The sequence below is a fragment of the Taudactylus pleione genome, unplaced genomic scaffold (assembly GCF_031769625.1).
Source record: "Taudactylus pleione unplaced genomic scaffold, aTauple2 ptg000502l, whole genome shotgun sequence".
NCBI classification, from domain to species: Eukaryota; Metazoa; Chordata; class Amphibia; order Anura; family Myobatrachidae; genus Taudactylus; species Taudactylus pleione.
Window position 1 is genome coordinate 4,228,532 of NW_028284904.1, and position 27,935 is coordinate 4,256,466.

A 27,935-nucleotide genomic window follows, 5' to 3' on the forward strand; every position below is an offset into this window, starting at 1 on the left:
ATTTAAGCTGTGAGGTGGTCTAAATTGACTGTAAATGACTGGAAATTAATGTTATTGAGGTAAATAACACTCTAGGAAGAAAAAAAAGCCCAATTTATGTAATTTTAGCTTTTTTTGCCAATTTTGGCAAAAAATCCAAATCCAAATCCAAATCCAAATCCAAAGCCAGTCACCGCAGTTTGGCAAATCCAAATCCAAATCCAAAGCCGGATGACGAATTAGAACCAAATCCAAATCCGCCAAAAATGGTCCGGCGCACATCCCTAATTACAGTGCCATAAAGCTGCCAGTGGTTACAGTGACACAGCTGGACTTTTTCACCTAGCATGTATAAATACTATTAACTAACTACACTCTGATATTTTATTTTCCATTTATACAGCACCCAGTATTACTGAATCTGTTCTTGTACTGTAAGTCATGGCTTTCAATACCAATGAACTGTGAGCTTCATCAGGAGACTCACTGCCCCTCATAATTCTTACTGGCTGAGCAGGAGAGCAGAGCGTGATATAAAATCACTGGAGAGAAACGATACTTCATGGAAACTGCTTCTCTTTCTATTCTTCCTGATGGCTGGACCAAGAATATGTCCCATTGATCTACAGAACTGTAAATCACAGTCCGGAGATAAACACATTTTAGGAAGCCCTGTAATTCAGCCAATTAAGCAATCTTTCATAGAATCAATGGGCCGCATTTTACAGTGCAAATCATCTGGCAGCGATGGATGGAAGGCAGGTTCATGAAGCGCGAACTGAAGTACAGGAGCTCATAAGGCTTCCAGTATAGGTTACGTGGATACTAGAAGTGTCGCCAAGGAGCTGCACATAATGTTATATGCAGCTGTGCATTTGGGCGCATTCTTCATGCCGATATTTTTCTAACCGAAAGTCAAAGCCACTATGTGCACATCTTCATGCCTACGCATTGCGCTGCCCATTAGTCAGCCTGGCCGCCATCACTAGTATTGGCACTTTCACCTACCCTATGCTGGGTGCAACAAGAGATGCATCTCAAATAGGCACCCCCCACCCTCCCTCCCGGCATACACATGACTCAGAATAGGACACTTCTCTGGCTACACACCGCAGGCACTGTGACTATAGCTGCGCAGGAAATGGGTTTAAACATGTACAAAGAAGCAGATCAGGCACCAATGGACTTTAGCGTGAGAAAAATCTGCGTCCAATGCATTGGAGCACTTCTTACACAGAGTCAGGCTCAGCCGCACACAGACGTACAAATGTCACACACCTCACTGATCAGTGTAACAGTGTAATCTAGCAGAGCAGTTTTGTGGCTTCCAGTTGTTTTATTTATTCAAATAAGACGCACGCTTTGAGTGATGAAGATGTGCAGCGCGGACAAGTCTTCCGGTACCTAGTGCACAGAGAGGGGCTGGAGGGGCTGTTTGGTGTCAGTGTATGAGGACACATCTGTGAGTATATATATACATATATAAAGCTGCAATAAATGCCGGCACTCTGCGTCTTTGCAAAATAATTCTTATTATTAAGAATTATTTTGCAAAGATGCCAACTGCTGCCATTTATTGCAGCTTTATGTTGGAATAACCATCTCCTCGGAGGGCACCAGTGCAAGTTAAGACAGATTATTACCAGTGAGTGCTGGGAATTTGGATATGATATATATATATATATATATATATATATATAATATAAATATATATACACACACACACATATATATATATATATATATATATACATATATATATATATGTGTGTGTGTGTGTAAACTCAGCTGTGAGAGACCCCAACCATTCCTTAGGCATCCCAGTCCAATTGCCACCCCTCTGGAGTCTTCATCCAAATCCATCCAGTGGAAGGCCTAGAACAGGCTCCCTGGTCAAAGTTCTGCTCTGTGCACTCCGCTGTGAGGGACCCCAACCACTCCTTAGGCATCCCAGTCCAATAGCCACTTCTCTGGAGTGTTCATCCAAATCAATTCAGTGGAAGACCCAGAGCAGGCTCCCCGGGTCAAAGTTCTGCCCAGCGTACACCAACAGGAGGTCCAACCAGGACCCTAACCCCCCTAAAACCTGGCCTTGATCCAAATGGACCACCTTGCGTATTCATAATTGGACAGACAAACAAACACCCCCCTAGTATGTCTTCTGGGATCCAATGTTACCAATCTGTGAAGTTTTCTTCCAAATCCATCAAGTGGATGCCTCAGAACAGGCTCCCTGAGTCAAGTTCTGCCCATCATACACCAACGGGAGATCCGACTGGGACCCTAACCCCCCTAAAACCTGGGCTCAATCCAAATGGACAACCTTGCGTTGTTTTCATCCCAATCGGTGCAGTGGTGTCCGTATTCCTAACTGGACAGACAAACAAACAAACAAACAGACCAATTAATTTTATATATAAGACACACACAAACGCACGCACGCCAGGAGGTTTGGTCTTTGTTTGTACCTGCAGTAGCTTTCACTACAATCCAAATTGCAGAGACAAGACCTCTGGGGAGTATTTAATAGCTGTGTCTTATGTACTGTTAGAATTTGTGTAGCAATTAAGGTTGAATATCATTAATTTATTATTCTGCACATGAATATGCTGCTGTGTGAGCCACAGTAAATATCTAGCAATTGTACGAGGGTGGTTGAGTAAATAAGGTAACAAGACCTCTCATTGCATAAATTTATTCTACTCATATATATACGTATAATCAATAGTATGGCCTTGGTACAGATTATTTGTCCACATAGTCCCCATACTGTCTAAGCATTTGTTTGAACTGTACACTAAGACATCTATCCTGGCACTGAAGAAAAGCTAGGAGTCCAGGACATAACGATTTGCTGAACTTCACCATCAGTTGCGAATCGCCTTCCACCCAGGTGCTTCTTCAGTTGTCAAAAGAGATGGAAGTAACTCGGTACTAGCTGTAGGGAGGATGGTCAAGTACCTTCCAATGGTAGTGCCATCTTGAACGTCTTTCCTGCTGTTATCAAAGACAGTGCGCCAAACCTGTTTCGTGACATGACATTATCACTGTACACCCCGACAAGTTGGCGATGAATTTCAGCTGCTGATGTGCCATTTAGATGCAGAAATCTGATCACACAGCGCACCTCAATGTGTGACCATATTTCTGCCAGCCCCGCCATCTTACACCTGATGCTGGAACAGTATGACTGAAATAAGGCGCAGTCTGATGGCCGTGAGGGGAAGCAGTGGTCTACCTGCTCTGGCCTGGTGGGAAATTAGAATGAAATAAAGAACATTACACACGTAAGAGGTCTTTATATTTACATTAACTTCCCTGTACATAACACAGATAAATAAAAGATTCATTATTGTGCTTGGCAGGGCATGCTGTGATATGTAGTTCCACAAAAGTGAAGTGCTTCTTCATCTTTGCCCTAGAGTTTTGCATATCACAAGAGATACAGTAGATTTCCATGTGACAGGCTGGAACTCAGAAAATGTCTCTGTCCTTGGTGCTTTGGTTAGAAGTCCTATGTTATGAGTAGAGAACCGGGGCACACATGAAGGGAGTATTACGCCAATCGGCATGGCGCATTTTGTGATCATGCCTAGAAAGCGAATGCGCATATGTAGACCTGCCCGCATTTTGAAAGCATCTCATCTTATGGCCATGGTGACAGAACCAGTAGTGGGAATAGGGGATCTCACATCTGCAACAGGGCTCATGCAGGAAAACAAATATGTGACTATACACAGGGGCATAGGAACTGGGGTGGGCATGACGTCTCTCCCATAGTGCAGAGCGGATCGGGAGGATGGAGGAGCGGATGGCGGAAGGCGCAGGAGCAGGAATTCAGGTGTTTTTTTTTGTGTGTCTTTATTTTTATATATATAAGGGAACTGTCACTGCATAGGGTGGGCACTACTGGGGGCACTGCATAGGGGGGACTAGTACTGGGGGCACTATATAAGGGACACTACTGGGGGCATTGCATAGGGGGGACCACTACTGGGGGAACTGCATAGGGGGGACTATGACTGACGGCACTGCATAGGGGGGACTAGTACTGGGGACACTATATAAGTGGCACTACTGGGGGCACTGCATAGGGGGGGACTCTACTGGGAGCACTGCATAGGGAGGAGTACTACTGGGGGCACTGCATAGGGGGGACCACCACTGGGGGCACTGCATAGGGGGACCACTACTAGCGGCACTGTAAAAGGAGTATTACAGGAGGAACTGTATAAGTTGTACTACTGGGGGCACTGTTTAAGGGGCACTACTGGGGGCACTGCATAAGGGGCACTGTATAGGGGGGACCACAACTGGGGGCACTGTATAAGGGGCACTACTTGGGGCACTGCTCAGGGGGACCAGTACTAGCGGCACTGGGGGAACCACAACTGGGGGAACTGTATAAGTGGTACTACTGGGGGCACTGCATAAGGGGCACTGTATAAGGGTGCACTGCTGGGGGCACTGTATAAGGGTGCACTACTGGGGGCACTGTATAGGGGGCACTGCATAAGGGGCACTGCTACTGCTGACATTGCATAAGGAGCACTACTACAGTGGACATTGCAAGAAGGGCACTGCTATTTGGGGCATGAGGATGCATATGGAATGGAAAAGAATGTTCCCAGAGTGACGAGAAATGGTGGTGTGTCATGTTGATACGCCCCCATTTTCTAGTGGCCACGCCCCTTGTGGCATGTGACCATGCCCACTTTTTTGACGAGCTCCTTTGGCATGCGCACGTACTTGAGGGAGGGGGGGTTTACTCGCCCTGAGCTCCAAATACCCTAGTTACTCCACTGATACTGGCTCAGTCAACAAAATGGCTTCCTGTGCAATGTGACAGTAACACGTTCTGTCAGTGTACCAGCGGTTTCAGTGAATCACAGAGCGAAAGAAAGAGAAATTGTTCTGAAATTTTTTAAAAGTTTCCTGGTATATACAGTAGGAATACTTTTCATACAGTTTGTTTAGCTTGGTGTTTTATTGAAACATTAATACTCTGCTGCATTGTATGTATCTTACCTCAGGACATTGCAGTGTGATTGTTTTAGCATTTTGTTCTTTTCTATTACATAGTATTTGCAGCGTGTTATTAGATTGGCGTGCGTATAAGTGGGGATAATTCGGTGCCTATATTTATGAATAGGACCTGTGATGGATGTTGCCTGCACACTAGGGACAATCATGGTACGAAAGTTTCTCATCTAAAATAGCTATTTGCTGGCAAATGACTTTTGTCCGCCTCAGGCTCTGTCCTATGTCCTTCGCTATGCCAGAGTTTCCCCGCAGTGTGTGCGGAGCCTCCAGCTCTCGGCTTATTTAGATGAGCAGAGACAGCACTCTGGGAATATTGTTAGCTGCATCTGTCATGGCACATCACAAACATCCTCTCCTGCTAGACTGGATGTAGCTTTTCCAGGAATACTCCCAGCTGCGTGCTTGTGAGAGTATTATAGAGCAGAGCATTTAACGTGATGGCCTTTCCCTTCTGTCTCCTGGCTTCGGTGTAAGAGGGGAGTAACCACTTGGAATTCTCATTAAAAAATAAATAAATCAGAATTGGAATCCTGTGATACTATTTAAATATTACTATTTAATTAGAGGTGAGCTACCATATATAATAAATATGTGTCTACAGGCAATCATGGGATGCTATTAATGTAAAGGATTGTGACAAACATAATATATGGGGGGAGATGTATCAAACATTTTACAGAGTGGAGAAGTTGCCCATAGCAACCAATCATCTTCTACCTATCATTTTATATAATTTACTTGATAAATGCTTGCTAGAATCTGATTGGTTCATATGAATAAAGTCTCCACTTCTTCACTCCTGTGGACTAAGGGGGTCATTCAGACCCGCTCGCGTGCGCAGGACGCTCGCAAGCGGGTCGATGTTCCCCCACTGCGCATGCGCACGACGGAGGGAGCTCCGTCGTGCGCATGCACGAGACCCGACGAGCGACGGGCTCTCCATCGCTCCAGGTCTCGCACCAAAGGGGGCATGCTGTCGATGTTGATTGACAGCACGCCCCCTTTGGTGGACGTGCCGGGGGCGTGCCTGCCAGACGGAGGCGTTCCCAGGGCTTGCGGCAGCGAGACCCTACCGCAGGGTCTCCGTTGCAAGCCCGATGGTCGCGCTGGTCAAGACCATCGCGACCATCATCATGGACGCTCGCATATGCTGTGGGTGGTCACCCATAGTTATGCGAGCGGCCAGGAGGCCGCTCCATTTTCATGGAGGAGGGCCCTTATTCAGAGCGAGCACTCTGGTCAGAGCGTTCGGCTCTGAATCAGGCCCTAAGACCGAAATTCAGAAATCAGACAGACACAGATACTGAAGGGGGCGTGACCACTTGGGGGAGGGGCTATGCCCCATTATGATATACATTTCTATGTATACCATGATGAGGGTCATGTCTCTGCATCATAAGGGGTGAGGTTATGCCTCCCCTGCACCCTGTGCACCTGGAGAGGCACTGGCCCTCATTCAGAGGCACTCGTAAGAAGCGAGCGCTCGTTCTGAATGAGGATGGCCGCTTCTTTTTTTAAGTGCGGCCTTCTGGTCGCTAGCTCTGCTGTGGGTTACCACCCACAGCTTTAGCGACCGACCAGTTTGATGGTCGCGATGGTCTTGACCAACGGGGCTTGCGACGAGACCCTAAGGTTGGGTCTCAGCAGCCGCAAGCCCCAGGGAGCTTCCTGATCTGATCGAGCAGGAAACTCCCCACTGACATCACTGGTGATGTCAGTGTGGCCGCCCACAAAACGGCAGGCATTTGCTTGGGAACGCCTACGTTTGTGTAGTCACCCCCCCACCCCGCCTACAAAATGGGGCGAGCTGTCGATCAACATCGACAGCCACCCCTTTTGTAGTGAGCTTGCACACGCGCAGTGTGGCCGCTGAGCATGCGCAGGGGATAAACATCGACCTGGTTGCGAGCGCTCAGCGCTTCCGACCGGGTATGAATGAGGACCACTCTCCCTTCTTTTGTATCTACTCATTAATACAGATGTTCTAAGTGACACTGTAGCTTTAATCACCAGTGGCCAGGTGATCTCTGTGATAGTTACATCTCTTTCTGGGTAGCCAATGGCTCATACTGTCCTTGCTGGCTAGTACAAAACAAAATATAGGGTGAAAATCCAATTAGCGCTAATACAATGCGTGTTATCCAGGTAGGATAACCTCACTTGTTTTTCCTCACAGCCCATAGAGGCACAGCAGAACCTTGTGTCTAAATGAATCTCCCCCACAGATGCCTGATTCCAGTTCCAACTCTGGGCCTGATTCAGACCCAGTCGCGAGCGCTATGCGCTTGCGAGCGGGTCGATGTTTGGCCCTGCGCATGCGCACGCCGGAGCCAGATCCAACGTGCACATGCGTGAGACCCGGCTAGCGACATGTGCTCCGTCGCTACGGGTCTCGCACCAAAGCGGGGCAGCTGTCGATTTTGATTGACAGCTTGCCCCGTTTTGGAGGTGGGTAAGGGGGGTGGCTGGCCAAATGGAGGCATTCCCGAAGGATGTCACTGGGTGAGCTTCCGGGCTCTATTAGAGCCGAAAGTTCACTGGGGCTTGCGGCCACGAGACCCTTCCACAAGGGTCTCGTCGCAAGCCCCGATGGTCGCGATGGTCAAGACCATTGCGACCATCACCTGGCCGCTCGCAATAGCTGTGGGTGGTCACCCACAGCTAGCGAGTGGCCAGTAGTAGCCGCACATAAAAAAAAAAAACGCCCTGATTCAGAGCATCCGGCTCTGAATCAGGCCCTCTATACGTAGTTCCTGAAACACCTGCAGTATCTCCTGTGATGCAGACATTGGGCCACTATTCTGTATATCAGTATAAAAAATGTTCTCCTACGGTTTATGAGTTTAACAATCATACAGTAACTGTTTACAGCTCAGCTTTACATCCTGCAGTGCAGACTCATTATCTACAAGTCATTATATAGTCAACCTAGATGAGAACCTGACAGCCTGCTGTGTGCAGGTAGCAGAGGCCCCGGACACTGGTCACATCTTCTGCCACCAGTCAGATGTCCCATTATCTCATCAGGGCATGAGCAATTACTGTTTCCTCTCCACAACTGCTCCTGGGCAAAGTCACATGGACTGTAATACCTAGACCAGGGCCGTAACTAGGGTAGTGCGACCAGTGCCATGGCACAGCGCACCGCAGGGCAGGGGGCGCTGATTGGCCCAGTTTTCCTGTTTATTATCATTCTCACTTGCAGCTTGCTCTTCTTTTATCCCCAGCATCTCCTGGCCTCTCCTATCTCTTCCCTGGCCCTTCCCCATGAGGCCATGGCCCTTTTTTGGGTGTGTTTCTTATGTCCCTATTTGAAAAATAATAGGGGGGGCACAGGGCACCAAAATGTCTAGTTTCGGCTCTGAGCTGGACACATGTTCCACTAAATGAGGAGACAGGCAATGGAGCTTCAGTTCCATGTAATGGTCATATGACAGACATGCAGAGTGTAAGATGAGCCGTATTGACACTGGTTGGCAGAAGGATATTTAACCTGCACTTTTATTTGTGCAGCATATGTAAAATCATGAAGCATGAAAATTTTACAGATACCCTCTTATATAATACTGCCGGAGACAGCTGCCTCTTTATAGGGATGCTTCTATTAGAGGCATGACAGTTATATCACTCTGTGCAAAATGAACATGGCTATTGGTGAATATACTGGCCAAGATATCTAATGATCTACAGTACTGCTGCCTGGCATGACGAGTGCGATATAAAATGTCAACATTCAGAATGTTGACACCAGAATGTTGACATGGACATTATGTCGATACAGTCATCACTTTGATATTGTGCATGTCGATAGTCCGCAGGTCAACATAATGTCTTTACAGTATTTAAGCCCCAACCCTACCCTAGTCCTAACCGCAGCCTAACACTAAACCTAACCGTGGCCTAACCATAACCATTTCCCTAACCACATTCTAACTCTAACCCTTTCCCTATCTACAGTCTAACCCTAAATGTAGCCAAAGCCTAACTCTTTCCCTAACCGCGGCCTATCCCTAACCTATTTCCTAACCCTAACCTAACCCTTTCCCTAACCACATCATAACTCTAAAGCTAACCGCAGCCTAACCCTAACCCTTTCCCTAACCACAGTCTAACTCTAACCCATTTCCTAACCTCAGCCTAACCCTAACTCTTTCCCTAACTGCAGCTTAACCCTAACCCTTTCCCTAACCACAGCCTAACTCTAAACCCAACCTCAGTCTAACCCTAACCTAACCCTTTCCCTAACCGCAGCCTAACTCTAACCTTTTCCCTATCCACAGTCTAACCCGAAATGTAACCACAGCCTAACTCTTTCCCTAACCGCAGCCTTACCCTAACCCATTTCCTAACCTCAGCCTAACTCTAACCCTTTCCCTAACCACAGCCTAACTCTAAACCTAACCGCAGCCTAACCCTAACCCTTTCCCTAAGCACAGCCTATCCAATGCCCTAACTGCAGCCTAACCTTAACCTAACCCTTTCCCTAACCACTGCCTAACTCTAAACCTTACCTCAGCCTAACCCTAACCCAACCGTTTCCCTAACCACAGCCTAACTTTAAAACCAAGCTCAGTCTAACCCCAACCTAACCCTTACCCTAACCACAGCCTAACTCTAAACCCAACCGCAGTCTAACCCTAACCCTAACCTAACCCTTTCCCTAAGCACAACCTAACCATTTCCTTAACGACAGCCTAACCCTATGGGCTATTTTACACCTGAAGGACTTGTAAAACATTTTTTTCCCGTTGTTTAATTTCAGTGGAAGTTACAAATACATTAGGGCTTTCACACTGCACAAACATGGTCGCCGTGTTACAGCCATGATAACCACTGACTAGGACAGCGTCCTTGCCGTGCCATCTCCAGAACTTAGTGCCTCACATAACTCTGCATGCTTTCACACACAGATATTTCAGACGTCCGGTAGTCAATGTTTGTTTTATCTGAATAATATCCGTCACATGTGAAAGGAAGTAATTCGCCCATCCATCCAGAAAAAAAAGAGTCTGTATTTTTAAAGGACAAAACCGTTGTGTGTGAGACTAGCTCAACCCTTTCACTAACTGCAGCCTAACCCTAAAGTCGGGTATCCACTAGCAGATATTAATGAACGATGCACGATTACGACATCGTAATCGTGCAATTGCTCATTAATCGGGCATGAATCGGGGCATGAAAATTTCGAAAATGACCAGTGGTGCGTACTTCTGCTGGTCGTTTTCGACATCAATCTGTCGTTATGTGTGATGAGGGAGGGTGCCTACACATGTGCAGAAGACCAAACGGCGGCCATCTTGGTAAAGGAGAACGCTTCATATAAGAAGCATTCATGGTAGCAGTGCTTTAGCGCACTCCATATTTCAACATTACTGTTGCCTCCACCTTACAAATATTGCCAGAATACATTCTTTTCTTACCCGTGGTGCAACCATTGACACTCCCACCATCGATTTTTATTGATTTAAAATCGATGAAAATTGATCAACATCGAGGCCCAGTGTCAAGAGAATAACAGAATAACTTACGTACATGATTACAAGTGTATGCATAGCCATAGCATATGCCTATTGGCTGAGTTAGTGGGTTTTAGGGAAGGGATGAAACAAGAGGGTGGAGGGGCCTGCCTGCGAGAGCTTACATTCTAAAAAGATAGAGGAGGGAGTGGAGGTAGTGGGGAGATAGGAGTTAAAGCTGGACTAGGAAAGAGAGGATCAGGCAGGGATCTGGTAGGATCAGGAGAAGAACTGAGTTTAGAGAGAGCATTTTAAGTATTGGATGTTGAGTAAGTGCAGGTTAGGGGCAATGTGGGAGACATGTTGGTGGTGGAAGTAGGCGTTGGTAATCACTGGGGAGGAGAGACTACAGTCAATGACCGACTGGTGAGGGCGGGTGGGGTTGTAGAGTGAAACGAAGTTGGGGATGGAGGAAAAAAAATGTGTAAGAGCTTGGTAGGGTTGGGTGAGGAATTTAAACTGGATCCTGTAGGCAGCGAATGGAGGGATTGGCAGATGGGGAGGAAGAGACAGAGCAATGTTAAATAAAAGCCTAGAGTAGCATTAATGCTGGCCATACACCTGCACGATTTCAGACCGATTGCCTGATTTTCGATGAGCCATAAGAGGGATCTTGTGAAAATCGTGTATTATTTTAGTAAGATAAGATCTGATGCGCGCTCCCGCAGCTCCTATGATCGGATCTTATGATCAGATGTGCAGCACATCTTGTCCATCGTATCATGTGCAGATCGTGCCGTTTATTTTGTTCATGCGATACATCGTGCAGCAACTCAAGTCATTTCAATGTTTCCTTTATGAGCCTGTGAGACACAGGATCGATCTTACGACAGATCCTGTGCTAAAGAAAAACAACAAACATGCTGCCGGGACTGCCAGGGAGCTCCGGGAAATCGTATGATGAATCTGATCTTATGCTGGTTGTGTAGGTGTATGGCCAGCTTATGACAGACTGGAGAGGAGAGAGCCAGTTGCAAGGAAGACAGGAGAGAAGAACATTGCAGTACATTAATCAGGAAGAGAGATGTTGAGGGACCATCAAGGCAGAGGCGGATTTAGACCTCCTGGGGCCCTAGGCAAGAGACCGGTTTGGGGTCCCCCTCCCTCAAATGGGATGCAATCAGGATACCGGCGGGTGATATCCCGACACTGCAAGCCCGACATGGGACTAAAGATAGGCATCGAAATCCAGACGCCTATCTTTAGCCCCACTACAAAATCCCGACACCCGGCGTAAGCAGAGTGTCTTAGGGTTTAGCCGCAGGAGGGGAAGGTTAGGGACCCCGGGGGGACTTAGGGTTAGCAGTGTTCTCCCCAGGCTGTTTTCTGCGGGCGCATCGCCTGGCAGAAACAGCCTACTGCCTGACACTTTCCCCCACCGACCCCTGCTGTGGAACGCTGGCCTCTGACGTGACCGGAGGCTAAAGAAGCCTCCGATCGCTTGAGACGCAAGTGTTCCCAGTGATGCAGTGCACGGGTGATGTCATAACATCACCCGCGACGTGAGGAGCCTGCCCCGCGCGCCTGCTGGATCTAGTTAGATACAGTCAGAGCGAGGCAGCGGGAGTGTGAGCACGAGCAGCGAGCAAGTTAAGGTAAGTTCTGGGCTGGGGCTGGGACCGGGACCAGTCTGGGAGCACTGCCTAAGGGGCACTATTTAAGCCTGGGGGCACTGCATTAAGGGACCAGCCTGGGGGCACTGCATTAAGGGACCAGCCTGGGGGCACTGCATTAAGGGACCAGCCTGGGGGCACTGCATATGGGACCAGCCTGGGGGCACTGCATTAAGGGACCAGCCTGGGGGCACTGTATAAGGTACATTATTTAAACCTGGGGGCACTGCATAAGGGACAAGCCTGTGGGCACTGCATAAGGGACACTATTTAAGCCTGGAGGCACTGCATAAGGGACACTATTTAAGCCTGGGGGCACTGCATAAGGGACAAGCCTGGGGGCACTGCATAAGGGACACTATTTAAGCCTGGGGGCACTGCATAAGGGGCCAGTCTGGGGGCACTATTTAAGCCTGGGGGCACTACATAAGGGACCAGTCTGGGGGCACTACATAGGGGCACTGCTTCAGCCTGGGGGCACTGCATAAGGGCAAAGCAAAACTACAGGGGGCAATGCATAAAGGGGAAAACTACAGGGGGCATTGTATAAAGGGGTAAACTACAGGGGGCAATGTATGAAGGGGAAAACTACAGGGGGCAATGCATAAAGGAGAAAACTACAGGGGGCATTGTATAAAGGGGTAAACTGCAGGGAGCACTGTATAAAGGGCACAAACACAGCGGACACTGCATATGGAGATAACTACAGGGGGCACTGCATAATGGGCACTTTTGACTGAGAGCCAGTGAGGGAGCAGCCTGAGACCTGTCGGGCTGGAATGGTAAGGGAGATACCCCTTTTCCCAGCACGCACATAATTGCAAAGGCCCCCACCCGGCTACTTCTGGGGAGAACACTGGTTAGACACCCCACCGTGAGGGTTAGGGTTGGGAAAGGGGGGGTTAGAGTTAGGCAGCACTAGGGAAGGAGTTAGTGTTAGGAACCCCCCCCAGGAGGGCTAGGTTTAGGGTGCGGGAGGGAGATAAGTTTAGGCACTAACGGGGGGAGGTTAGGGTTAGGCACCACTAAGGTAGGGTTATGGCCAAAGTAGGGAGAGAAGAGGGTTAGGGTAGGGAGAGAAGAGGGTTAGGGAAGGGAGAGAAGAGGGTTAGGGTAGGGAGAGAAGAGGGTTAGGGTACTTACCTACTCCAGTCAGGATTTCGATCCGCCGGGCTGCCGTTGTCGATATTTGATCCGGCAGCTAAACAGCCACCGGCATTACATACCGATACCCCTCAAACAATCCATAGCATTATATTTTTGTTCCTGATTCATGCTTACATTATTTGTTGTTTATCCTCCATATATACAATTTTTTAAAATTTTAAACATTGCTAACATTAAAAAGGCACAGAAAAATACAGGCCCTGATTTAGAGACGAACGCTCTGAACGAGCGCTCGCTCTGAATCTGGGCGTTTTTTTTGGTTGTACGGCCTCCTGGCCGCTCGCATAGCTGTGGGTGACCACCCACAGCTATAGCGAGCGGCCAGGAAGATGGTCGGGATGGTCAAGACCATCGCGACCATCGGGCTTGTGACGAGACCCTTGTGGTAGGGTCTCGTGGCCGCAAGCCCCACAGAGATTCTAGCTCTAACAGAGCCGGAAGCTCTCCCACTGACATCACTGGTGATGTCAGTGGCGCCGCCCACAAACGGTAGGCGTTCGCTTGGGAACGCCTCCGTTTGTGAAGCCACCCCGGCCACGCCTCCCAAACGAGGCGGGCTGTCAATCACGATAGACAGCTCGCCCCCTTTTGTGTGAGACCCGAAGCGACGAAGCGGACGTCGCTAGCCGGGTCCCGCACATGCGCACAACGGAGCCTGCTCCGTCATGCGCATGCCCAGTGGGCAAACATGGACCCGGTTGCGAGCGCGCAGCGCTGGCGACCGGGTCTGAATCAGGCCCTCAGTGCAAATATAATACAAAATAATTTTTTTAAACTTTCCACACCTGATATAATAGAAAGTGCAATCAATGTATGTGAAAATAGCCGTGGCCCATAGCTATCCTATTCAGTCTGCTCTTTCCAAAATAGTAGAGATAAAACACCAAGGATTCAAATTTGTATTTATCATAGAAATAGGCCAGACTACACTATAAAGCCGGCCATACACTGTGTAATGGCACCGTGCGTGGCCACAGGGGATCCGTCGTCAAACATATCGGGCGGTCCGTACACATGGTGCGATCGGGTGGCCGACTGCCCGATATGCTGGCTCCACACTCCCTCACACGCAGTAAGATCAGGGGATGCGATGTACGGCCCCACAGGTGTGCGCTTTGTACGATATCATGGCCATACACGGAGCGATACAGCAGCTAAATTGTACCAATTTGTTGGATTGGCTTCTTTATTGCACCGTGTATCGGTGCAATAACTCATCACAGTCAGGCTTCATGCAAATTGCTCATTTACTTAGTTAGGGATCGCAGCCCGCCTACATTAGGTTAGCATTCCGCGCTCGACTGCATGCCTTTCCATTACTAACTCCTCAATCATAGACTCTATTATATTACTTTCCCCCTTCACTTATTTCACCATATCTCCTACCCTCTAATTCCCAGCCATCCCTAAATACTTATTGTTACACTCAGGGCCATTAGTGACCGCTCTGTATATCAGTGCCCCCCCGTCCCCAGGTCTACTAGCACCCTGTGCAAGAAATTTTGGGGCACCCCTCTCCTCCACCCAAATCCACCTATTTTCATAATTAGTGCTTTTATTAACCAAAATAGTTTTTAATTTAACAAATTATTCCACAGAAGCCAAGTAAATAAATGTCGAGAAGTGAAGCCATATTGTCCGCCTCAGGATAAAAAACACATTGGCCCTCATTCAGAGCCGTTCGCTATTTGTGGTCGCTCGTTTAAAAACAAGGGGTGGCTATTCAAATGATCCGTACGCACATTGTAGTCTGTTCACACCTCTAAGTCTGAACGAGCGAGCAAAACATACGCTCGTTTATTTGTTAAAAACGCCCCCTGGCCGCTCGCATCCTACGTCATGTCCGCTATTTATTAGATTAATCGAGTACATCGACCAGCGTATGAACTGCTCGCTATTCTTGTGGTTGGTGTTTGCTACCACAAATTTGCGAGCAGTTCTGGCTATAAAATAACCCAGTGACGTGGTCACTGACGCTGCTGTTTTAAATATGCACACCCATAAAACGCCCGTTTTGACCTTTAAGCACGCCTGCGTTCGGATCTCCACTCCCCATTTTCAAGCACCTTCCCCTGTTACCACCCACATACGCCTCATTCTGTCACTCAAAATAGCAGGCACTCGCTATATTGCGTACCAACGATTTTCGGCCGCACTGACTGGTTCGCGCATGCGTACTAAAAACCGTACGCATGCGCAGATGTGCAAACATCGCTCGGAACGAGCGTACTGCCGCTAACGAGCGGCTCTGAATGAGGGCCATTGTCCGCCACAGAAAAAAACATACACACATTGTCCGCCACAGAAAAAAACATACACACATTGTCCGCCACAGAAAAATACATACACACATTGGGCCTGATTCAGAGCCGGACGCAATTAGCGCTCGCTCGTCCAGAAACTAGGGTTGGCTATTCAAATGAACCGTTCGCTCTTTGCGGTCTGTTCACGCCTCTAGGTCTGAACGAGCGAACAAAACTTGCGGTCGTTTTTTGGGAAACTACGCCCCCTGGCCGCTCGCATCCTACGTCATGTCCGCTATTTATTAGATTAATCGAGTACATCGACCAGGGTATGAACTGCTCGCTATTCTTGTGGTTGGTTTTTGCTACCACAATTTTGCGAGCAGTTCTGGCTATTAAATAACCCAGTGATGTGGTCAATGACGCTGCTGTTTTAATTATGCACACCCATAAAACGCTCGTTTTGACCTTTAAGCACGCCTGCGTTCGGATCTACCACCCACATACGCCTCTTTCTGTCACTCAAATTATCAGGCATTCGCTATTTTGCGAGCACATGAATTTCGACCGCACTGACTGGTTCGCGCATGCGTATAATGATCCGTACGCATGCGCAGTTGGGCAAACATCGCTCGGAGCGAACGAGCGGCTGCTTACGAGCGGCTCTGAATCAGGCCCATTGTCCACCACAGAAAAATACATGCACACATTGTCCGCCACAGAAAAAAACATACACACATTGGGCCTGATTCAGACCCACTCGCGAGCGGCTGTCCGCTCGCAAGTGGGTCGATGGTCTGCACTGAGCATGCGCACGACGGAGGGAGCTCCGTCGTGCGCATGCGCCAGACACGACGAGCGAAGGACTTTCCTTCGCTCGTTGTGTCCGATCAAAGGGGGCGTGCTGTCAATGTTGATTGACAGCACGCCCCCTTTGGTGGGCGTGCCGGGGGCGTGCCTCCCTGACGGGGGCGTTCCCACGGGAACGCCTCCCGTCAGAAGCCGGCCCACTGACATCACTAGTGATGTCAGTGGGAGTGATTTTGGCTCTGATAGAGCCAAAATCACTCCGGAGCTTGCGGTTGAAAACCTCAACCGCAGGCTCCGGCTCGCAATTTCGATGGTCGCGATGGTCACGACCATCGCGGCCATCAAAATGCACGCTCGTATAGCCTGTGGGTGGTGACCCACAGCTATACGAGCGTCCAGGAGGACGCTCCATGAAAATGGAGCCCGGCCCTCATTCAGAGCGTGCGCTCTGCTCAGAGCGTACGGCTCTGAATGAGGGCCATTGTCCGCCACAGAAAAATACATACACACATTGTCCGCCACAGAAAAATACATGCACACATTGTCCGCCACAGAAAAATACATGCACACATTGTCCGCCACAGAAAAATACATGCACACATTGTCCGCCACAGAAAAGTACATGCACACATTGTCCGCCACAGAAAAGTACATGCACACATTGGGGGTCATTCAGACCCGCTCGCGAGCGGCAGGACGCTCTCAAGCGGGTAGAAGTTCCCCACTGCGCATGCGCACGACGGAGGGAGCTCCGTCGTGCGCATGCGCGAGACTCGGCGAGCGACGGGCTCACCATCGCTCCGGGTCTCACACCAAAGGGGGCGTGCTGTCGATGTTGATTGACAGCATGCCCCCTTTGGTGGGCGTGCCGGGGGCGTGCCTGCCAGACAGAGGCGTTTTCATGGGAACGCCTACCGTCTCAAGCCAGCCCCACTGACATCACTAGTGATGTCAGTGGGAGTGATTTTGGCTCTGATAGAGCCAAAATCACTCCAGGGCTTGCGGCAGCGAGACCCTACCGCAGAGTCTCTGTCGCAAGCCCGACGGTCGCGACCATCATCATGGACGCTCGCTATAGCTGTGGGTGGTAACCCACAGCTGTGCGAGCGTCCATGAGGACGCTCCAAAAAAAGGTAGGAGGGCCCTGATTCAGAGCGAGCGCTCTGGTCAGAGCGTTCAGCTCTGGATCAGGCCCATTGTTCGCCACAGAAAAATACATACACACATTGTCCGCCACAGAAAAATATATGCACACATTGTCCGCCACAGAAAAATACATGCACACATTGTCCGCCACAGAAAAATACATACACACCTTGTCCGCCACAGAAAAATACATGCACACATTGTCCGCCACAGAAAAATACATACACACCTTGTCGCCACAGAAAAATACATGCACACATTGTCCGCCACAGAAAAAAACATACACACATTGTCCGCCACAGAAAAAAACATACACACATTGTCCGCCACAGAAAAAAACAACACAAATTGTCCGCCACAGAAAAAAACAACTCACGCACAGACCCTGATTCAGCATGGATCGCAATTGCAACCACGTACGCAGATCGTTATGCACCGCACTGCACGTGCGCTGCGATCATTCATGCACATTGGAATCCATTGCAGAATGTGTGACAAGCCGTAAGCGTTTGGAGGTGGTGACAGGGTAGTGGGCATACAAATGCAAGCGTGCCTTTTCTGTTTGAAGGCTGTTGCATAAATTAGCCACTGCTTTGCATCTTGAGTAATCACTGAATGCGATGAGACTTGCAATTTTTGAGACGGGTCAGAGCTGCTGTAATTGTGCGTGATGGGCCGATGTTACTGATGTGTACGCAGGACTGTGAGGTATTACAGATGTGAGATAGCAGCAGTGGGTGTTTCTATGCTGGCTGAGCTGTGGCCGATGTTACTGATGTGTACGCAAGACTGTGAGGTATTACAGATGTGAGAAAGCAGTAGTGGGTGTCTCTATGCTGGCTGAGCTGTTACAGACATTAGCATATATACACTGCAGCACTGCGTGCGATTACAGAGCTGCGATCACAATTCATACTAAACAGGCCCATTGTCTGCCATAGAAAAAAAAAACAACACATACACATTGTCCACCAAAGGAAAAATTAATTGTCCCCACAGGGAGAAAAAAACAAAACATATATACTTAATGCCCCCACAAGAAAATAAATCAACATACATTAATTCATTGCCCCACAGGAAAAAAAATAAAAAATACATTTATTGTCTCCACAGAAAAAACAAACATACATTCATTCTTTGACCCCCACCCCTCCCAGAAAACTGAGTGACCTCATCTTCAGGCAAAATTGCAGGAGGAGCTCCATAGTGACCCATAGAATCAGTGACTGGTCATCCTGTCCCTCACTTGCCTTCAGCCCACCGTGGCACCGGCAAACAGCAGCAGCTTTAGTAATAAGTCACTTGCTGCATCTGCACACTGTGCGCGGGCTGGACAGCGTGTGGCAGTGTGGTCCTATGACATCATGCCGCCGCCTATAGATCACGCACAGCACGCGTCTGCTACACAGAAGAGCACAGGGCTACCCAGGCCAGGAATTGTATAAGGGCAGGCTCAGCCATGATGCCTGCAATGTGGTCGCGGATTCTGGAGGACATGGAGGCCTGGGCGTAGCAGTGGTCTACCAGATATGTCCCAACGGCCGCACTGCGCACCTGTTCGGCCGCTGCACAAGGACTACCCTCGAGCTGGCCATGCTGATTGTATCAAGCAGTGGCACCCATCCCTTAATACTTATTGTGACACTCAGGGCCATTAGTAATCACATTATATATCGGTGTGTGTGTGTCCCATACTGATTGTAGCAGGCAACAGTCACTAATAGCCCCTGGGTGTAAACATAAGTATTAAAGGATGGTTACCACTGTCTGCCACCTCCATATATGAGCAGGCCCCCATCTTCTATACAGTCAGTGCCGCCCAGCCATGGCCAGATTAAGGTTTGCGGGGGCCTCGGGGCAACTAAATTCTGGGGGCCCTTACGAATAAAATTTCCACGGCCCCCTGCAGCCACTTCAATGCCCCTTACCTATGGAGAGAGAGGGAAAAGATGAAGAAAGGGGGGGAAATGATAAAAGAGAGAGGGGAAGAGAGACTCTGGGCTCTATTTACTACAATCCGCATATTGAATGCGGATTGTAGTGTGATATTACCGAGTGAATTCGCATTGCGAATTCAGGTAATATCACAGGGATTTACTATAAATCCCTTGCAGGGACAGAGCTTGCGATAAAGCTCTGTCCCTGCGGATCCCATCCGCACTCTAGTCGCGGTATTTTCGGAAAAAATACCGCGACTAAGAGCACGCGCATGCGCCGACCGACCACCGCTACGACCCCCCCACCGATGCTAAGCCCCGCCCCTGGAGCTAAGCCCCGCCCCCGCGACCCCCTCCCCCCCGCGACCCCCCCTCCCTTCATTACACTTACCTGCATCCTCCTGGCCTCCGGTGGTCTTCTCCGGGCTTCCCGATCAGGTGATCTCCCATACTGCACTGGGGCCCGATCACCTGATGACCGGGCCCCAGTGCACTGTGGGAGACCAGCTGACTGGAGAAGAGCCATCACCGGAGCCCCGATCACCGGTCCCTGGATTCAGGTAAGTGAAAAAAAAAATGTTTAATTTTATTTTTCTTTTTTTTACAGCAATCAGCTTGCAGTCTGCTTAGACCACATAGCTGATTACTGGTACCGGCTCCCACCTCTGCTCTCCCCGTTAGAGCAGAGTGGGAGCCCGGTAACCGGGGGAGACCCTGGATAACGCCACCTCCAGGTGGCGTTATTATCACAGGGCTTCCCCCGGTATTTTTTTACAATTTATTTTTCGTAACTTGCACACAGATCACATTTCCCATTACAGTTATGGGAAATGCGATCTGCTTTACTAAAAATAAGTGATACTGGGGGTTGGAGTAGAATTTTACTAATTCTACTCCAATTGCCCTGTAATAAATACAGGTGAAACTAAAATAATGTGAAAAGGGTGTGAAAACACCCTTTTTCACTTTATTTTAGTAAAAATAATGTTAATAAATAGAGCCCTAAGAGAGGAGAGAGACAAAAGGAGGGAGACAGATTGAGGGAGACTGCGAGCACACACACAGTCACACTCACATTTCCTGCTTGGCTTGTTGCTTCAGCCTTCATCATGATCATGTTCCTCACAGGGGCGGGCATGTCACGGAATTAGGCCACGCCCCCTACCCGTACACCCGCTATTCAAGGCAATATCTGCCATGGGGACGGGGCTTAGCTCGCCCTGCAGTCACATTCACCTTGCTGCTTATCCTCCGCTGGTCCTGGCTCCTCTCTCCGTGCATATGATGTCATACGCTCGTGCGTCATGAGGTCTCATGCACAACAATGCACGGAGACTTACTTGCACCCTGGAGCCGACACCCGGCAAGCTGTCAGCGCAGCAGCCGGAGTCTCTTTAGCCAGCCAGCGCGACTGCATGCAGAGCTGGCCATGGGCCCCCTGTTACCCCCCCGGGCCGTAGGCGGGTGCCTTTATTGCTTAACGGGAAATCCGCCTCTGCATCAAGGGAGAGGAAAGGACGTATTCCGTTAAAGTTCTGGAGACAGAAGTGTGTAATAGACTTAGTGGCATATTCATCAACCAATAAATGGCCCGGTAACCATGCAGAAATGCACAGTTACCGGGCTATTCATCATCAGGGGTCCCAAATGGGCCACCTGATATTCAGCAAACTCCGAAAACTGAAAGTTTTTGGAGTTTGCTTCCAAGAACTGCTCTTGTAGCACCGCTACTTGCTATGGGAAGGAGTTCTGGGGATGTGAAGAGGGATCCTTCTGTCGCCTCCTCACCCTATTCCCGGCGGCTTTGCACATGCTGGGAGGAGGTAAGTAACACAGCAACTTCTGTAGCTGCGATACTGACCAAGGGGACAGCTGCTTTTCGGAGTCAAGTTTCCCTCGCTGTGAGTTGGATACTTACAGTAAGTATCCCTCGCAGCGAGATCATTCCTTTATCATCAGGGGCCATATGGCCTCCGATGATGAATATGCCCCTGCATGTGGTAAATAAATGAGAGATGGACATTTAGGGATATATTTACTAAAGTGAGAGTGTTTAGAAGTGGAGATGATGCCCAAAGCAACCTATAAGATTCTAGCTATTATCTTCTAGAAGGTGCTAGTTAAACGTTAAGTAGAATCTGATTGGTTGCTATGGGCAACATCTCCACCCCCCGCACCTGCGCACGCAGGGGGTTTTCTGAGTACCTAGAAACACCCCCTGCCAGCTGCTCCATCGCCACGCAGCTGAACTATTTTTTTTGTTCTGTAAAGAGAGGCTCAGGCTCCTGCCGAAGTTCAGGCAACTGTGCCTGCTTTTATACTGTGCTGGCTGTAGGGGGAGCTGCAGCGGCAGTGTGCAGCCCCTCCTAGGCAGTTCACATGGCAGCACCAGCATTGTAAGAGGCTGAGAGCTGCTGCCAGGTGACAGAGATCGTACTGCCGGCAGTCTCTCCTGGAGCCACACCGCAGGTCTGTGTTTCACATGTGGGGTGCGGTATGCTGGTGAGTTGGACTGGGAAGGGAGTGCCAGCAAGCCGAGTGGGTGGGGGTGCTGGCAGGGTGGGGGTTGATCCTTAATAAATGATTCCAGAGCTGTATTTATTTGTGTTTTTAAGTGAGAGGTGTGTGTGGCTGTGTGTATGTGTAGTCTTTGTCAGTGTGTTTCTGTCAGTGTGTGTGTCTGTGTAGTCTTTGTCAGTGTGTGTGTCTGTGTGTCTGTGTAGTCTTTGTCAGTGTGTTTCTGTGAGTGTGTGTGTCTGTGTAGTCTTTGTCAGTGTGTTTGTCTGTCAGTGTGTGTGTGTGTCTGTGTAGTCTTTGTCAGTGTGTTTCTGTCAGTGTGTGTGTCTGTGTAGACTTTGTCAGTGTGTTTGTCTGTCAGTGTGTGTGTCTGTGTAGTCTTTGTCAGTGTGTGTGTCTGTCAGTGTGTGTGTGTCTGTGTAGTCTTTGTCAATGTGTGTGTCTGTCAGTGTGTGTGTGTCTGTGTAGTCTTTGTAAGTGTGTGTGTCTGTCAGTGTGTGTGTGTGCGTAGTCTTTGTCAGTGTGTGTGTCTGTGTGTGTGTCTGTGTAGTCTTTGTCAGTGTGTGTGTCTGTGTAGTCTTTGTCAATGTGTGCCTGTCAGTGTGTGTGTGTCTGTGTAGTCTTTGTCAGTGTGTGTGTCTGTCAGTGTGTGTGTGTCTGTGTAGTATTTGTCAGTGTGTGTCTGTCAATGTGTGTGTCTGTGTAGTCTTTGTCAGTGTATTTGTCTGTCAGTGTGTGTGTGTGTCTGTGTAGTCTTTGTCAGTGTGTGTGTCTGTCAGTGTCTGTGTGTCTGTAGTCTTTGTCAATGTGTGTGTCTGTCAGTGTGTGTGTGTGTCTGTGTAGTCTTTGTCAGTGTGTGTGTCTGTCAGTGTGTGTGTGTCTGCGTAGTCTTTGTCAGTGTGTGTGTCTGTGTAGTCTTTGTCAGTGTGTGTGTCTGTCAGTGTGTGTGTGTCTGCGTAGTCTTTGTCAGTGTGTGTGTCTGTCAGTGTGTGTGTGTCTGTGTAGTCTTTGTCAGTGTGTGTGTCTGTGCAGTCTTTGGCAATGTGTGCCTGTCAGTATGTGTGTGTCTGTGTAGTCTTTGTCAGTGTGTGTGTCTGTCAGTGTGTGTGTGTCTGTGTAGTCTTTGTCAGTGTGTGTGTCTGTGTAGTCTGTGCCAGTGTGTGTGTCTGTCAGTGTGTGTGTCTGTGTAGTCTTTGTCAGTGTGTGTGTCTGTCAGTGTGTGTGTCTGTCAGCGTGTGTGTGTTTGTGTAGTCTTTGTCAGTGTGTGTCTGTCAGTGTGTGTGTCTGTCAGCGTGTGTGTGTCTGTGTAGTCTTTGTCAGTGTGTGCCTGTCAGTGTGTGTGTCTGTGTAGTCTTTATCAGTGTGTGTGTCTGTCAGTGTGTGTGTGTCTGTGTAGTATTTGTCAGTGTGTGTCTGTCAGTGTGTGTGTCTGTGTAGTCTTTGTCAGTGTATTTGCCTGTCAGTGCGTGTATGTGTGTGTCTGTGTAGTCTTTGTCAGTGTGTGTGTCTGTCAGTGTGTGTGTGTGTCTGTGTAGTCTTTGTCAGTGTGTGTGTCTGTCAGTGTGTGTGTGTCTGCGTAGTCTTTGTCAGTGTGTGTGTCTGTGTAGTCTTTGTCAATGTGTGCCTGTCAGTGTGTGTGTGTCTGTGTAGTCTTTGTCAGTGTGTGTGTCTGTCAGTGTGTGTGTGTCTGTGTAGTCTTTGTCAGTGTGTGTCTGTCAGTGTGTGTGTCTGTGTAGTCTGTGCCAGTGTGTGTGTCTGTCACTGTGTGTGTCTATGTAGTCTGTGCCAGTGTGTGTGTCTGTCAGTGTGTGTGTCTGTGTAGTCTTTGTCAGTGTGTGTGTCTGTCAGTGTGTGTGTCTGTGTAGTCTTTGTCAGTGTCTATGTCTGTCTGTGTAGTCTGTGCCAGTGTATGTGTCTGTGTAGTCTGTGCCAGTGTGTGTGTGTGTCAGTGTGTGTGTCTGTGTAGTCTTTGTCAGTTGTGTGTCTGTCAGTGTGTGTGTTTGTGTCTGTGTAGTCTTTGTCAGTGTGTCTGTCTGTGTGTGTGTGTCTGTGTAGTCTTTGTCAGTGTGTGTGTGTCTGTGTTGTCTTTGCGTGTGTGTGTCTGTGCCAGTGGCGGTGTCCGTTTCCAATGGAGGACTCAATGTGGCCTTTTTTTTTTCTTGGAGGGGCTGAAAAGCTCCACATGGTATTTTCCCTATAATTGAACAATGAGAGGGCACCCCCAAAACGTATTCAATTCATCCATTTATTATTTTCTTTCGTTAAGGCATTGATGAAAGATGTAATAAATGGATTAGCAATCTTGGATTATTGAGTACCCGAGGAGTGCTGCCTGTATGTGTTTAGGTTTTTTTGTCATTGATTGTGTAACCTAGTATTTGGAAACCCCCCTTTGAAAATCCTGCGTTTGCCACTGCCCCGCATCCTATGTCCCTGGCACACCTTCCCGGCCATGTCTACCCTCACATTTCACTATTAATCTAAAGAACATTTCTATGCTTTACACGAACCATACAGCTTTATTGCTACAGAAGCTGGATATATCCCGTCTTACAGAATGCACTAATACTTTATTGAAATATGTTTCTCTTGTAAATATAGGTGAAGGAAGGAGGAAAACACATGGGTTACCTTCGGGTCATTGGACATGCGGCTCTAGTGCATTTCTCAATTATTCATGGCTGTTAAAGGCTGGCGTCAGGGGCATATTTATAATGGGTGCAGGGTGTGCGGCGCACACAGGCCCCTGGGTCCAGAGGGGGCCCGCACCACACACCTTTCACCCATATTATACTTACCTCTCCGGAGTCCCACGTTGGCGGCGGTGTCAGCGCTGTAGAACATCTGGAAAATGGCCGCTGCGCCCATTTTCCCGGTGACCTGCACATGCGCTATAAACTCTGGCCACGGAGTTTATCCGTGCGGCACTGAGAGCGCTACGCTCAGTGCACTGGCAGCCGACTGACTGAGAGGATGGGGCCCGTGATGGAGACTGCACACGGCCCCCTTCTCTCTAGAAACGCCCCTGGTTGGCGCAGACCCCTGACTTCCCACTCGGCCCCGGTCTGCAGTGGCTACAAGGGGACAGGACGACCAGGCGGAGGGGGCTATAGACTTATTATTTTTTTTTAACTTTACTATGTTCTCCCCGCCGCAATGCTGCTGCTGATGTGAAGCTTCTCCCCACTGTTCCCCGGTGACACTTGTAAGTGCTTCTGCAATTAACTAGTTATTTCCTATAAACAGCTAATTGAAGAAGAACTTACAAGTGCAGTGCGTGTGCGCGAACTAGCCATTGCGATTGGGACTGCGATGTTTTGGGGGTGGTGACGGATGGGGTGGTCGACGAACGCAGGCGTGCCAGTGCATTTGAACGCCGTTGCAGGGGCGTGCATAATTTATCCACTACGATGCCTTATGCAGCCTGAGGACTCATAGCATGTGATAAGGGTAGACGTTTCTGAGTAAGGTCTGACCTTGTGCAAGTGTGCGTGAGGCTGCGATGGTACTCGATTGAAGCGATGGCTTTGCAGTCTTGCTAAACAGTACAGATGTGTGTAAGGTAAAGTGGGCGTCCCTGTGTACCGTAGTGCTGAGGCGGCATAGCAATCGCAATGGATTAGCATACTATCGCAGTTGAAATGTGTGCGTAATTGCTATTGCATTCGCAGTTGCCATCCGTAATAAATCAGGCCCTATGGCAGATACTGATTATCAGTGCAGAACAGGAACCTGAGGAGCCAGCACTTAGTGATAGAACTATCCCCTTTATAGGTGACCGGGAGCCTAAAGCTGGGTACACAATATATCTGCAGATGATGGTCGTTCATACACACTGAACAACCATTATCTGTCTTCTGGCTGTGGGTCCTGTTGGCCATGAGTATCGCGCCCCCCTGCCCGTAGCCTCCTCTGCAAGTGTACTGGTGGTTGGCTGACCACCCATACACACAGCATAATGCTCCAATAGATCTGCAGATATATCTGCCAACGGCTGTGCAGCACAACAGACGTGATATGTGTGTGAGCATAGTCATTCACAGACATATAGCTGGTACACACTGGACGACACACACACGGGGGTGCCGAGAGGGGGGAGCGGGTACTATTTACCCAGACTTGCTAGAGGGGCCCGGTCTCGCCCTCCCCCCCCTCACTCCTCCCACCTACACAGCAGACCAGCAGCGGCAGCATTCTCCTATGCCTGTGGAGGGGGAGCGATCACACTGATCGCGCCCCCTCTGGCTTTGCACTGTGCTGAGGGGCTCACAGCGCCCCCTCCCCAGCGTGCAACGGCGTTGCAAAAGTGTTTCTTTTTTTCTTTAGCTCAAGGGGGCGTGACCACATCTCCCGCAATTAGGCTACGCCCCCTTCACCTGGGCCCAGCCGGGCTCTCTAGGCCCCTGCACACAATGGGCCTCATTCAGAGGTGGTCGGAGGATGCAAGCGTCGCTCAGAAACTGGGCGGCCGCTTGCATCCTGACCGCCCGCCTCTGTTGCGTTGTTAGGCTGTGGGTTAACACCCACAGCTCTAACGACAGCTCCGGTGATGGTCGCGATGGTCATAGACCATCGCGACCATCGGGGCTTACAACGAGACCCTAGGGTAGGGTCTCCCTTGTCGTAAGCCCCAGAGAGCTTCTGGCTCTGTCTGAGCCGGAAGCTCTCCACTGACATCACTAGTGATGTCAGTGGGGCCTCCCCCAAACGGTAGGCGTTCCCATGGGAATGCCTCCGTTTGGGCTGCCACCACCCCGGGCTGCCTTCCAAACGGGGCGAGCTGTCAATCAACATCGACAGCTCGCCCCCTTTGGATCGAGACCCGCTACGACCGGCGCTGTCGGTCATAGCGGGTCTCACGCATGCGCACGATGGAGCCGGTGCCGTCGTGCGCATGCTCTGTGGGGAGCCATCGACCCGGTCCGAGCGCATCGGCGCTAACTACCGGGTCTGAATGACCCCCAATATATTGGCCGATCAATTGATCAATCGGCCAATATATCAGCCAGTGTGTACCCAGCATCAATGGAGAAAGTGTGGTAAATGGAGATGCTACGGCTGCCATTTGTAAAAATAAAAAAGCTTATATGCCCTGTTTGCCCCCCCCTGCTACCCAACATTCTTTACCTAATGCTGTATACATAAAGTTATGTTAAAAAAATAAAATAAAAAAGTTCACAGCAAAATGATGGTGTTTTTACATATGACCACCAGGCAAGTTCTTTCATTCGCTGCATTAATACCTGATTGGTTACTATGGGTTACAGCACACTTGCAGCAATTTGTTAAACACGCTTTTGTGCTTAAAGTATTAGTTTAGAAGGGAAGTTAATAAAAAAAAAAAAAAAGCTATATTTTTTTTACAGTATTGTGGTTAAATTACATTATTCCTCTCATATCTCAGTACATTATAGAACAAAAGGCACCGAAGGCAGAAATACAGCAAATTGCAATATGCAAACTTATTTTTAAAATTTAGATACAGCTGCATTTATCTCAGTTAAATTTGAATGGCTTTAATGTGTCCCTTACACAAAGGACGGCTTTCCTCGCTCTGATGAAATATTACCCAGAGATATTTTTTCTGCCTAAATTACAGTGCTTGCACTCGGATTATCTATATTACATATTCGCAGTGGGAAATGGGAAATTAAAATCTGCTGCAACTGCAATTCGCTTCCAAAATGACTTTTATTATATTTTCACCTTCTACAGTAGGAGACAACACAAATGATAAACTCAGGACAACCGTTCATGTTATTGTATGGAGGAATTGCATGAATAATATATTATTGGGGGGCTCATGCACAGTGAGAACTACAGCACTGGTCAGAAATGGACAGAAATGCGCGCACATATATACACCCTTGCAGGCTTACAATTTCTCAACAGTTGCAACTGTCTCTGGAGGCGGCTGGTGGTGTATGTGGGAGGCAATGTGCAGTAAGGGAGGGCTCATACAAA